This window comes from Notolabrus celidotus, chromosome 16 (assembly GCF_009762535.1).
Source record: "Notolabrus celidotus isolate fNotCel1 chromosome 16, fNotCel1.pri, whole genome shotgun sequence".
NCBI lineage: Eukaryota > Metazoa > Chordata > Actinopteri > Labriformes > Labridae > Notolabrus > Notolabrus celidotus.
The window spans coordinates 10003638-10016294 of record NC_048287.1 but is presented as its reverse complement, the minus strand read 5'-3'; the positions used below and the strand labels follow the sequence as shown (position 1 = coordinate 10016294).

Here is a 12657-nt window from a genome sequence, read left to right as displayed (position 1 = left end):
ATTTTTACAGCCTGGTTTAAAAAAAAATAGTTTAGGTCTGAATAGCTCATTTCTCTATCAACACACACTGTGTGGGGGTGGATTTTTTATAAGTCCGTATTTTTGAAAATATTAAACTTATGAGTTTTGCTCACATAAGGACATGGCTGACTTGATTGACAGGCAGGCACCCTGTAGCTGTTAGCAAAAAGGCTAAAGGCCAACTTCTTTACCTCACACTGTCCTGGACGAAGTTAGATTGAGTTCAGCATTTCCAATATTGAACCCGCTGCCGACGATCTACTTCAAAACAAGGCTTTAGTAGCAGATGGCTGGATACTATGTCCTTTTTTTATTCAGTCTATGGTCAGAACACAAGGTGAATCAAAGTTTGTTAATCATGGGGATGTATAACAGCAGGCCAGTCAACATTCGTCCATTACCGAAAGTGCCTACAATGGTAATGCACATCAGAACCAAAACTCAAAGCATGAAGAAGTTGGTCTAGTAGAACCCAATGATGAGCTCCAGGTGTTGAATTGGTGCCAAATTCCCCAGATTTTAATCTACTCGATGTGCTGGAAAACCAACCAAACCATGGCACCTCCACCTCATAACTGACAGGACCTAAAGAATCTCCTGCCAGTGTCCTGGAGCCATCTACCACAACACACCCTCAAAGGTTTAGTGAAGTCCACAGGCCCCGGTTTTCAGACCCATCTGACAAGAAGGGGGCCTAAACCAGATTAGGCAGGTGGTCATAATGTTATGGCTGATGGGCGTATTTTATCTGTTAATGATAATTCTAATATGTAGAACTAAAGGTTCAATGTAAAGGTTCGAGGCTACACATTATCTGGGGATAGCTGAGTGTTGATCGCATCCAGAGTAAACGTTAAGTAAACAGAAAAAGCTCCTGTTCCACCAAGCAGCCATAGGCAAAGTAAAAAGCCTGCCATTCCAGGTGAATTATGCTCCTTACCCGTGGATAATCTGGTTACACCTCATGCAAACCGAAAGACTGCACAGCCTCTTTTCGCCCACGCTGGGACAGTGCACCCTGAGCTATATTCTGCCATCAGTATGCTAAAATGATCATAATAACAGTGCTAAAAATCTCTTATTTAGGCACTCTTGGAACACATCAGCTACTTTCTGACAGCGATTCAGCCTCTGGTGCCAACTGACAATTTTGTGTGGCTTCTGGTGCAGCCAGCAGATATATGAATAACTGATATCAGATCTCCTGGCTAAAATAGCCACTTCTGTTCATTCATTGTTTACAGACTGAATGGCAGCTTGAGCCACAGGATGGAGTAGGAGTAAAGACTAAATCTATGGCTGATTTCTTATATGCACTAACATGCAGTTATGTGTTTCTACAGAATAAGAAGATTAACTGGTGTTCAATGAAGGCTGATTGGTTCTGTGGTTGTATTTCAACAAACATGTTCCCCCTATTTCCCCCCGATGTTTTCCTGCTTACAAACTAAAGCTCCCTCTGACACACCTGATCAGTGGTTCAGGGACGACAGGTTGCATCTTACTTAAGCCTTAAAGCATGCTACCATTTGACAATGAGCTTGAAACACTAAGTTCAGTTAAAGTTTTGGGAACGTAGTTTCACAGAGATTTGATGAAAAATCACAAACGAGACCTTTCTTACAAAAGGTAAAAAAATTACTGAATTTTTAAAAATTATTCTGCATTCAACATTTTTTAAAAACACAATGACATATCTGCAGGGAAATAGTTTCTGTCAGGTCACGATGAAAAGTAAATCATTACCAACTTCATAAGGACATATTCTCCAGGGATATGAATGTCTGCACTAAATTTCATGACTATACCGGTCTGCATCAAACTGCTGTTGAGACATCCTGTGCAACTCCTCCACAAAAGTCAGAGACAGATAATTACCCAGACACCTGGGTTCCTCATATTTCATCTCATTCCAGCAGTCAGTTCCACTTATGTCAGGCATTTAGTATAATTTGGAGGAAAATCTGAATCTAGTAGCGAGATGTGTTGTATAAGTCAGGTAAGCATTATGTCTCATTACAAAATTAAGGGACTACGTCCTTTTTTACCTGGAGCGTTGAGCTTAACATTTGAACTTCTACTTTACCATTCAAGAGCAAAACAAACCACCAGAAACCAGAGAGTGCAGAGCTGTGGATATTCCATGTGTGACATGCGAAACACAGACTAAGAAATCAAGCAAAGTGACTTGATCAGTCTGTAGCCGTTATCTGTATCTGCTGGATCTGTCTGCTGCTTTTGACACAGTAAACCACCAAATCCTCCTCTCTACACTCTCCTTACTTGGTATCTCAGGGTCTGCCCTCCAGTGGTTTAAGGCCTACCTCCCAGGGAGATCTTTTAGAGTATCATGGAGAGGAGAAGTGTCCAATATGCATGGCTTATCAACAGGAGTACCTCAAGAGTCAGTGCTTGGTCCCCTCCTGTTCTCAATATACACCACATCACTTGGTGCAGTGATCCACTCCCATGGCTTTTCCTATCACTGCTATGCAGACGATACACAGCTTTTCCTATCTTTTCCACATGACGACCCAACTGTCTCAGCTCCGATCTCATCCTGCCTTGCTGATATTTTTAAATGGATGAGGGAACATCACCTACAGCTCAACCTGTCCAAGAATGAGCTTATTATCATTCCAGCCAGTCCCACTAAGGACCCACAGATCAATATCCAGTTTGGATCTCAAAACCTCATGCCCACTAAGGCTGCCCGAAATCTGGGTGTCACGATCGATGACCAGCTAACCTTCAAGGTTCATGTTGCCTCGATTGCTCGGTCCTGCCGTTTTTCCCTCTATAACATCAAGAGGATTAGACCCTACCTGACAGAACATGCAACACAGCTTCTGGTTCAGGCTCTTGTAATGTCACGCATTGACTACTGCAACTCTCTACTGGCAGGCCTCCCTGCATTCACAGTGAAACCTCTGCAAATGATCCAGAACGCAGCAGCACGTCTGGTCTTCAACCAGCCAAAGACAGCTCATGTCACTCCCCTGCTCATCTCGCTACACTGGCTTCCAGTTGCAGCTCGCATCAGATACAAAACTCTAATCATCACTTACAAAGCAGTAACCAAAACCGCTCCAGTTTACCTGGAACCCCTCATCCAGGTCCACTACCCTTCTCGCCTGCTACGCTCAGCCTATGAAAAGCGCCTAGTGCTTCCAGCACACAAACTCACTAGCTCGACTCTTCTCTTCTGTTGCCCCTAAATGGTGGAATGAATTTTCCAACTCCATTAAATCTGCAGAGTCCCTCTCTACTTTCAAAAGAAAGCTAAAGACCCAGCTCTTTAGGAAGCACTATGCACTTAGCTAGACTGTTCTCTACTGCTGCCCCCAGTGGCAGATCATGTCTTCCAGCTACAATTGACTCGCACTTGTCTGCTCTACTCTGGAAATCTGTGTTCAGCTCTTGAGGGACCCAGCACTTGGTACTTTGGTCATTATTGTGGTGATGTTAATTGTTGATGATGATAACGAAAATTCTTAAATGGTTTGGTTGCTTCATTGTAGACATTTTTTTTTAAAAATCCTTATTTACTTTGTGCATTGCCTTTACACTGCTTGGCAGTACCTGCACCCAAATGGACTTGAAGCACTTTGTTAGCCGTACTGATCTTGTTTCCTCTTGTCTAGATCTTTGCTTGTGTTGTTCTTGTTCTTGTATGTACGTCGCTTTGGATAAAGGTGTCTGCTAAATGACATTGTAACATTGTAACATTGTAACATCTGAGTGTGCCTGCCTGTCAGTCAAGTCTGTCCTGCCCCTAAGTATACAAACCTCATAACCTTCATATGTTCCAAATTAATGGGTTATATAAAAAGTTACCCCCTTAAAGTGTGTGTGAATAGAGAAATATGACATTCAGATCAAACCCTTTTTGAGACCTGGCTGTAAACAAGTTTTTTTTGTTTTTGCTGTAAAGATTTTTTTTGTTTTTTGAATGGTTGTGTACAACTCCCTGTGCTTCCAGCAACAGCCTCAAGTGGACACTTTGGGAACTGCAGTCTTTTGCACTTTGCATCAGTTTCATATTATATTAACTAATATTTCAATTCCAGTGTTGCTGCTTTGTTTCAAGCCCACAAAAAACAGGACCAATAACCTTTCAGCACAATTTTCCTCTGCAGCTGTCCAACTATCTTCACCCACTGGTTAATTCCTCTCTCAGGTAGACATCTTCGGAAAAACGCCCTCCACCTGCTACATAGAGATACGAGGTAAGGAGAGCTGTTAGACTCAACTTATCTATGTCGCTCGGTGGTTTCAATATTAGTTTTTGATGTTAGTTGTTGATTATTTGAACTACATTGATAACTTTCAATTTGTTTAATGTTCAATAGAAACAAAGCTCCTTCAGCAGAAATGGAGAAAGATATCACACAGTTCCATTATGTAGCCTACCTAATTTAACATTTTACAAAAGTCAATTATGAAAGTTTGAGCTTCTCATACTGCTATCACGTCTCGAGCGTCCCATGACGTCACATATCTTGAGTTGATGTCTGATCAATCAAAGCACCAATGCGCAAACATTCAATTTTATGCAATTCATTCCCAGCTTACATGATTCAAAGTGCACCAAGACGAATTATGTTGGTCATTTGTTTGAAGAGGTGTGAAGTTTGGCTAAATGCAATACCTTTAGCTTTCTTCAGGTTGAAAATAACTCCGACTGCTGCTGCTGTTACAGGAAAGTCACCCTCCTCCTTCTCCACTCAAAGCAGCCCTGGTATCTCAGACAAACGTGGTAACATGTCCTAAAAATTCAAATATAGTCACAGTAATAGTCGTAAAATCGTCAGGATAGAAGCATTAAGCTAACTAACCTAGGTGATATAGGGTAACATTAGGGTGTGTTCATGGTCGGGTCGGAAAATTACTCTTCGGCGAGGGTAAATCAAACCTTATCATGATGTGTTTAAATGTCAGGTCAATAAAATGAAAATCCACAGTCAACATTAAAGATCAAAAATAGAAAAGACAATCCTGACATCTTCAGAAAATTAAACAGAATAAAACACAAGCAAATACAAAACGGAAAAAAAGAAAATGTAAAATGGACGGTTCAGTTTAATTGAGGAAAAAAACAGAGAATGCTTCAAAGCACACTGTCTGCAGTTCTGATTGTGTGGCATGTGCTGTAACCACATCAGTACATCATAAGCCAGCTGATCCAGTGGCTGATCATAAAAGGATCAAGTTCTCAGTGTCAATAACCTCCTGACTGTAAAGCGGGGTAATGCTGTTAAAAAAAACATCAGGCCTTCTGGAACAGCAGAAGGCCAAATATTTATTTTAATAACAGAAACGACAGCCTCAAGATAGTGAAGAGGAGTGACGCCAGGACTTACGTTTGATAATAACCCAGATTCCCCTTGAGAAGCTACTAGCTGTTTGACATGAAGGGGGATGTATTTACTGCCATACCCTGATGCTCATTCTAGTCTGTCTGCTCTGACACCTCATCTTTTTGACCCCATCCAAAGTGGTGTGAATCTCTGTGACAGTGTAACTTCAAATGCCCCCTCTGTGATTAAAGAGGCATTTGACAAACACATGATGTTCAGTGTTTGGTGTCTGGTTTATCCTCGCGTTTGTGTGTGTATTCTACCAAATTGTAATATATCATAGGCCTAGTGTTTGGCTGCCTTAAATAAGCATGGGTAATATAATCTAATTAGGTCTGCCTCGACACAACAAAGACAAGATTGATAAACTGAGCTCATACACACAGACACACACATACACACACAGCCCTTAACCCTTGGATGCATGACCTACCGATACCTACACTCTTCCATGAGTGGGGTCAAAAATGACCCCAATTAGAATCAATGCGTTTTTGCAATAAACTTAAGAAATTTCTTTAATTTTGGTTAAAGTTGATGATTTTTTATTATATTTTGATCAACAAAAGAGTGATTTCATTTTTGACATGTTCATTTATTACTTTTTATTCACATTTCATTACAAAACAATCAAAAATCAAAAAATGTCAAAATGTAGTGCAAGTGCCTCAGGAATCCTGGTTGGCCTCCTAGCAGCCATGATACTCTAAATGAGAAAACATGAAAAGGGCAATGTTTGAATGGCACACAAAACTATGAATCATTATGTAGCTGTGTAAGTAAGTCTGTGCATTTATATGCATGTAAATGCACGCATGCACACGCACGCACGCAAACACACATCATTGAATAATCAATAATCATAAAAAAGGCTACCTAACAGGTTAGCTTTTATTACAATGATGTTATAAATATAGTAAGAGTCTCTACACAACAAATACAGTAATACATTACAGTACTAAAATTACTTTGTAGTAAGCTAACTTTGTAGTTGGTAGTAAGCTAACTAGCTAACAATAAAGTAGGAGGATTTGATGACAATAATACTAATACTCTATCACAGAAAAGTCATGAATGTGGAAATTAAGTTCATAAATGAAGATAATACTTACATGTGTGTTGCTGTGTAATACATTACAGTGCTAAAATTACTTTGTAGTAAGCTAACTTTGTAGTTGGTAGTAAGCTAACTAGCTAACAACAAAGCAGGATAATGTAATGAAAATAATACTAATGCTCTATCACAGAAAAGTCATAAATGTGGAAATTAAGTCCATAAATGAAGATAATACTTACATGTTGCTGTGTAAAAATGACCTCCTGGGTGGTGAGACTGCAGCATCAGATGTGTAAGTGCAACAGTAAATGTATACTGACAATCACAGTTGATAAGTATCAAAGGTTCCTAGAGTTAAGCCCTGAGATTCCATAGGAAATGTTTGGGGTCATTTTTGACCCCGCTCATGGAAAAGTGGGGTAGTGATACAAAAGCTGCAATTTCTTAAAATGTATGAATTTTTAAAAAAAAAATGCAATGGCCTCATGTCACAAACATGTTTTATGAGGAATACCTGGAATATGAAAATATAAACACTTTTAATTTCAAAGATTTTGAAGAATAACAACCCTTGGGGTCATTTTTGACCCCACTTATGCATCTAAGGGTTAAGACAGCTTTGAATGTATGTGCCTTGTTTTTTTAAATTTCAACTAAAATGCACAGGTTTTTTATTTAACTTTCACATTGCTCAGTGTGATAAATCCTGTTTTTCATGAGCCCTTGAGAAAAGTTAGTAAAATTAGGACAAATACGATCTTTAGCACCCTATTAGACACACATACAAGCAAGCTTCTCAAAGTGTAACTTATTCTGTGGGGGAGGAGAAAGATGAAAACAAACAAAGATTGACAGATTGACCTTGAACACACACATATATACACAAATACACAAACACATCAAGCAAGCATGTGCGAGACACACGTAGCTATAAGCAATATACTCTGAGGCCTGTCCTTTATCATGTTGTCAGACCACATCTTTTTCATCATGCATGTGTGTGTGCTCACTGTGCTATAAATGGGACATTCTATATTAGCTCTTATACTCCATCATATTAAAAACAGGTGTGGTTTAGCTGACCACCTGCTACCCACGCCAAGAACACACACACACACACACACACACACACACACACACACACACACACACACACGCACACACAAACACTGAGACACACAACAAGGCTAAAGGCGATTGGCAGAATGAGAGCACATTGAAGAAAAGGGGCCTTACACTAATTCTGCATCAACACCCTCCTACACAGAGACAGAAGGAAAGTGTCAGGATGGAAGATGAGGAAACACATGCAGATGGGGACGCTGTCTTCGATTGCTGTGGGAAACATGGCATATACATAAGAACACATACTAATGTGGAGGTTCGGACTGAGGTCTATCACAACTTATAACAGAACTTGCGTCTGAGGTTTTCCAAACTTAGCAAGAATACATTTTTGATAAACATGTGGAATAAAAGGCTTTGAGAATTTAGGATGTCGAGCTTAACTTCAACTGTCTGTCTTAGAAGTGTCAAATCTTTGCACAGATATTTTTGATTCTTCACGTTGAGTTTCTGAATTTTATTCAGATAGCAATCTTTGTTGCGGTATTTTTTTTTTTTGAAACAGCAAAATATGCTACTAACTGTCAAAACTCTTATTAATATTCTATCAATATTGCCAGCATGAAATGTTGGGCAGCAGACATACAACATGCTAAAACCAACAATGTTACAAGTTGGTTTGATACCACTAATACTCTGAAGTCTTTGCTATATACAGGTTTTTTGTCCATCCACAGGGTCCTTGGACTGGGGTGGGAGGGTACTTATGGGGGTGAGGAGTTTGTTCTCTTTCTTTCTTCTATTTTTGTTTTTGTTTACCTATGTTTGTTATTCTTTCCACGGGGATGCAGAAGAGAGAGACAATTGAATCTCTGTTTTCTTGTACTTATTTATTTATTTATTTTTTGCTCTCCATTTACTTATCTCTTATCTGACATTGGCAATGGACATGATCCCTCTCTCTTGTACTTCTTCTGTTATTTTCTATCTTTAATTTTGTCTTTCTTTGTTGTGGATAACAATAATAATAAAAAATGAATCACAAAAAAAACCCTGATTATTAAAAAACAGTCAGAGGTACTACAGCCAATCACAGCATTGCCTTATTTACATAGCCAATGTGTTCTCAGCGCAAAGTAAAACCAAAACATTTCCCTAAAACAGGCTAAATGGTCTAAAGACTTGAAGGGAAGGTGAGGTCGGGTAGCAGTTTGTCTGTTCAAGTAATACCTTTGATTTGATAATGTGATAAATGTTTTAGAGTGGAATTTGATATGACACTTTACAGCATTAATTGTAGGTGTTAAAGTTGAGTTAGCTATACATATTCAAATAACAAAATTATACTGTATTTTAAACAACTACAATCCAAATTATCAATATATCTGTGGAAGCAGAAGAGAAACACAAGCATGAAATGCAAAGTGCCATTCAAATCTTACCTGCACATAAGTTTTGTGGTCAGTAAGTATTTTGCTACATTACATAAGTGTCTGGTATCGTGCACTTTAATATGAGGCTCAGAGTCATCTAATCTGTGCTCAAGAATTTGTTTTTTATTATCCGGCCTGTGTAATCAAAGGAATGATTATCATTCACGACGCAAGCAGGCCTGCTGAGGAAAACCTGCAGCTCGCCTGCAGCCTTTTTAAACAGACAGCTGGATGAGCTCAGAGAAAAAGGGAGAGAGAATTTCATTTTGATACTGGCATGGTTTTCTCAATGTGTTGCTGTTTTAAGTACTCCATTAACAGCAAAGTCATACACCCACCAGGATTTCCAGAAATCAGCTTATAGACATCCTTTTTCATGCCAGCTTGGAGTCAAACATCCTACTTACTCATAAGGGAAACAAGGAAGTAGAGATCAGTCCTGTCTTATAGATTCATTGATGGCCACACATACTTAAAAGGTCAAGAGCCTCTCTTTCCTGTTTGAAATAAAGGTGTCAAAGATATTGAGGGCCAGAGATGATCTGGGTTAAAAACATCTTATGAATATTAAATTGGCTGTGATCCCAGATGCAGCTGAGCACAAACAATGATAATTACAGCAGGACTGCTGATGTGCTAGAAATTAAGCAGATTTCCCACCTTGATGAGAGAAAAGTGGGCTTCATCACCTAACTGGGTCTTTCTCAACCAAGCAGTGATTAAAACACACTGAGATGACCTAGATAAGTAGCAATCAAGGTGGGAAGGTGGGAAAGAGAGAGAGTGAGTGGTGGAGGAGATAAAGAGAGAGGGAGAGGGAGAGAGAGCGATAGAAAGAGAGAGAGAGAGAGAGAGAGAGAGAGAGAGAGAGAGAGAGAGAGAGAGAGAGAGAGAGAGAGAGATGAAGAGAGATACCACCCACACTGAGAACTCCTGAATCCTCATTAAGACCAACGCAGTGGGATTTATTAGGTATGAACCGAAATGTTTTTTCTCAATCAAACGCAGCGGTTAGTACCACACATAGACTCAGACTATTGTGCACTAAGTCCCTTGAGAAAAATGTTGTGTTTAAGAGACATACAAAGTATCTGGGAATTGACAAAATACTCAGCTAATCAGCCTTTTAATTGCCTGTGATTGCTATTGTTCTGGGGGCTCTTACCAGGCTTGTTAAAATGCTGTTTGGCTCTGTTTCTCGCAGCACAAAGGTTTGAGAAGTGAATGATCATTATGTCTGAAGGCTCCCTGGATAAACACTGGAGTTTCACAACATCATTAAATACTGCAGGCTGTGACTTCTCTGCACCTTAACAGTAAATACACACTTAGATAAAATGGTTTATGATGCATGGTTGCTGGTTTGTTTGATATCAGAGTTATCAGTTAATTATAATAATGATAGTTACCTTATCACTACTCACTTTGATTCTGTATCTATATAAAACTTGTATCACATTTAAAGCAATGGTTCCCAACCTGTGGGTGGTGCCTTTGAATTTGGTCACCATATATTTCTAAGAGCTTTAAGATGATTTCAAGGAGAGATTGAACGATACAGGTAGACTTTATTTAAGAGGCAACAAGTAGAACAACAACTCTCCAGTGATTGCACTAATTGATGTTTGGGCCACTTGAAGCAGCACAATCCAACTTTTAAAGAAACAAATTATTATGTAAAAGTTGACAGGGTGACCTTTGGGAATTATGAAGTGTACCTTGACCTTGACTTTGATACATATAAGTCTCAGTGTGTTTGTTGACATGAATGACACCTTTTACATTACATCACATCAGGGAGGCGCCCAGGAGCCATCCGTATTCGATGCCCAAACTACCTCAACTGGCTCCTCTCAGAAGTCCAAGCCCTGAACCCTGTCCCTATAAGGTCAGCCACATTCATTTGATCCACTTGTATTCACAATCTCAATCTGTCGGTCATTACCCAAGCTCATGGCTATAGATGAGGGTTGGAACATTGATCGATTGAGATTGAAAGCTTTGCCTTCATGCTCAGTTCCCTCTCCACCACAGTGGTCTGGTACGATGCTCGCATTACTGCTGCTGCTGCACTGACACGTCTGTCAATGTCACAATCCCTTTTACCTTCACTTGTGAACAAGACCATGAGATACTTGAAATCTTTCACTTGGGTAAGGACTCACTCCTCACCCAGAGGGATCAATCCACTGTTTTCCAGCAGAGAACCGGGGCCTCAGACTTAGAGGTGCTGATCATCATCACAGCCTCGTCCCACTCCCACTGGATCTCCGAACTCTGCCTCCTTCTCAGAGGTTATTCTGGTTGGGTTCAGGACTTCCCCGGTCCAGGTCAGCAGTTTTCCCACCCCTGCTGAAAACAGTCTGAGAGAAGCCCTGCTTTCCCCTCTTAAGCCATCTGATGGTTTGTCAGAACATCCTTGAGGCCTACCAAAACCCTTCTCCCTAGTCTACCCAAAATCCTCCCACACCCCAAAGAAGCCATGGCCCTCTCAGCCAACCGGTACCTGTCTGCTCCTTCCAGAGACCCATGGGCTAACCAAGTAGGAAAGGCCGCCTTCTTCAGCCTTGACTTCTCTCACTGTGGATGCCCAACAGAGGATTCTTTGGTTACCACTGCAACAGGCCTTGATGGACTATATGTTAAGGCAGGAATTCCCAAACTTTTCAACCCGTGACCCACAAAATATAGGTGTAAAAGACTCACGACTACTACTACTGATGCTTTGTTATTGTCAACTTACCCTAACTCTAACCTCAGTAGTCATCTGGCAACAATAAAGGCAGAATATTACTTTAAAAAAAAATTGTGTTTGAAATTGAATTACCTTTTTCCCCAATATATTTAAGGTAATGGACAAAATATGAAATTTTATATTACTTAAAAGAAAAAACCCCATCTTGGGACCCCCCATTACTGTTGCGCGACTCCCCCAGGGGGTCCCAACCCCCACTTTGAGAACCCCTGTGTTAAGGTTTCACAGATCTGTCCAGCTTTCTAACAGTTTTCTTTTTGTTTGCTGTGAAAATACAAATGTTCAAAATCTGGAAAGGTTCTTACCTTTTTGCAGTTTCACATTGTTCAACCTCTATTTCTTATGTCCTTGTCTATCTCTTTCTGCTTGTCTACATTGTTCAACCTCACTTGAACACCAATCCCTAGGACTCACCTTTGAACAGGAAGCTACTTCCCAATGACAGTGCTCTTACTGTTTGGCTTTTCTGACCTTGCTTCATTGCTTCAGGACTTTCTTTTTTAACCTCCTCAGCACTTCAGCTTTATTACTGTTCCCATTTAATATCAGTGAGGTTTAGACAAGTGGATCATTTCATCAAAAAGACACCCGGGCAGATGCTCAAGAGCTACACAAGATGCCAAGCCATCAGCACAGACAGTACACCTAATCCTGAACAAAAGCACACACATCTGAACACCTGACATCCACTGAAGCCTCTGTGGGACTAAATGTACAGCTTGTGGACAAAGTCTGGCAACGTGCAGTTAACGCCTCTATATTTGGTTCGAGGGTTTAGATGTACTGTGGGAGAGAGGGAGCTCAGCAATGTAGAGCAGTCTTGTGGATGAGAGATTCTTCCACATCATCACCAACAGCAGTGCATGTGCACCACCCAGTGTTGATCAAAAGAATCACTTATCGACTGATGGAGATATCAGACCCACTAAACAAACACAGAACCACCAACATCAGGAGTTCAACCTA

The 12657-nt window shown here is 40.2% G+C and overlaps 1 protein-coding gene across 4 annotated transcripts in view; it reads right to left on the bottom strand.

Moving 5' to 3' along the window:
• Positions 1-4902, bottom strand: part of adcy2b (adenylate cyclase 2b (brain)) — a 68137-nt gene extending 63235 nt beyond the window's left edge. For 3 of the 4 annotated variants that reach the window (XM_034705619.1, XM_034705620.1, XM_034705621.1), the window contains exon 1: positions 4673-4889. The gene's annotated coding sequence lies outside the window, so the exon portion shown is untranslated. Of the gene's footprint in view, positions 1-4672 lie in introns of all 4 variants that reach the window. The other variant, XM_034705622.1, reaches the window with a different exon arrangement.
• Positions 4903-12657: the final 7755 nt, after the last annotated feature.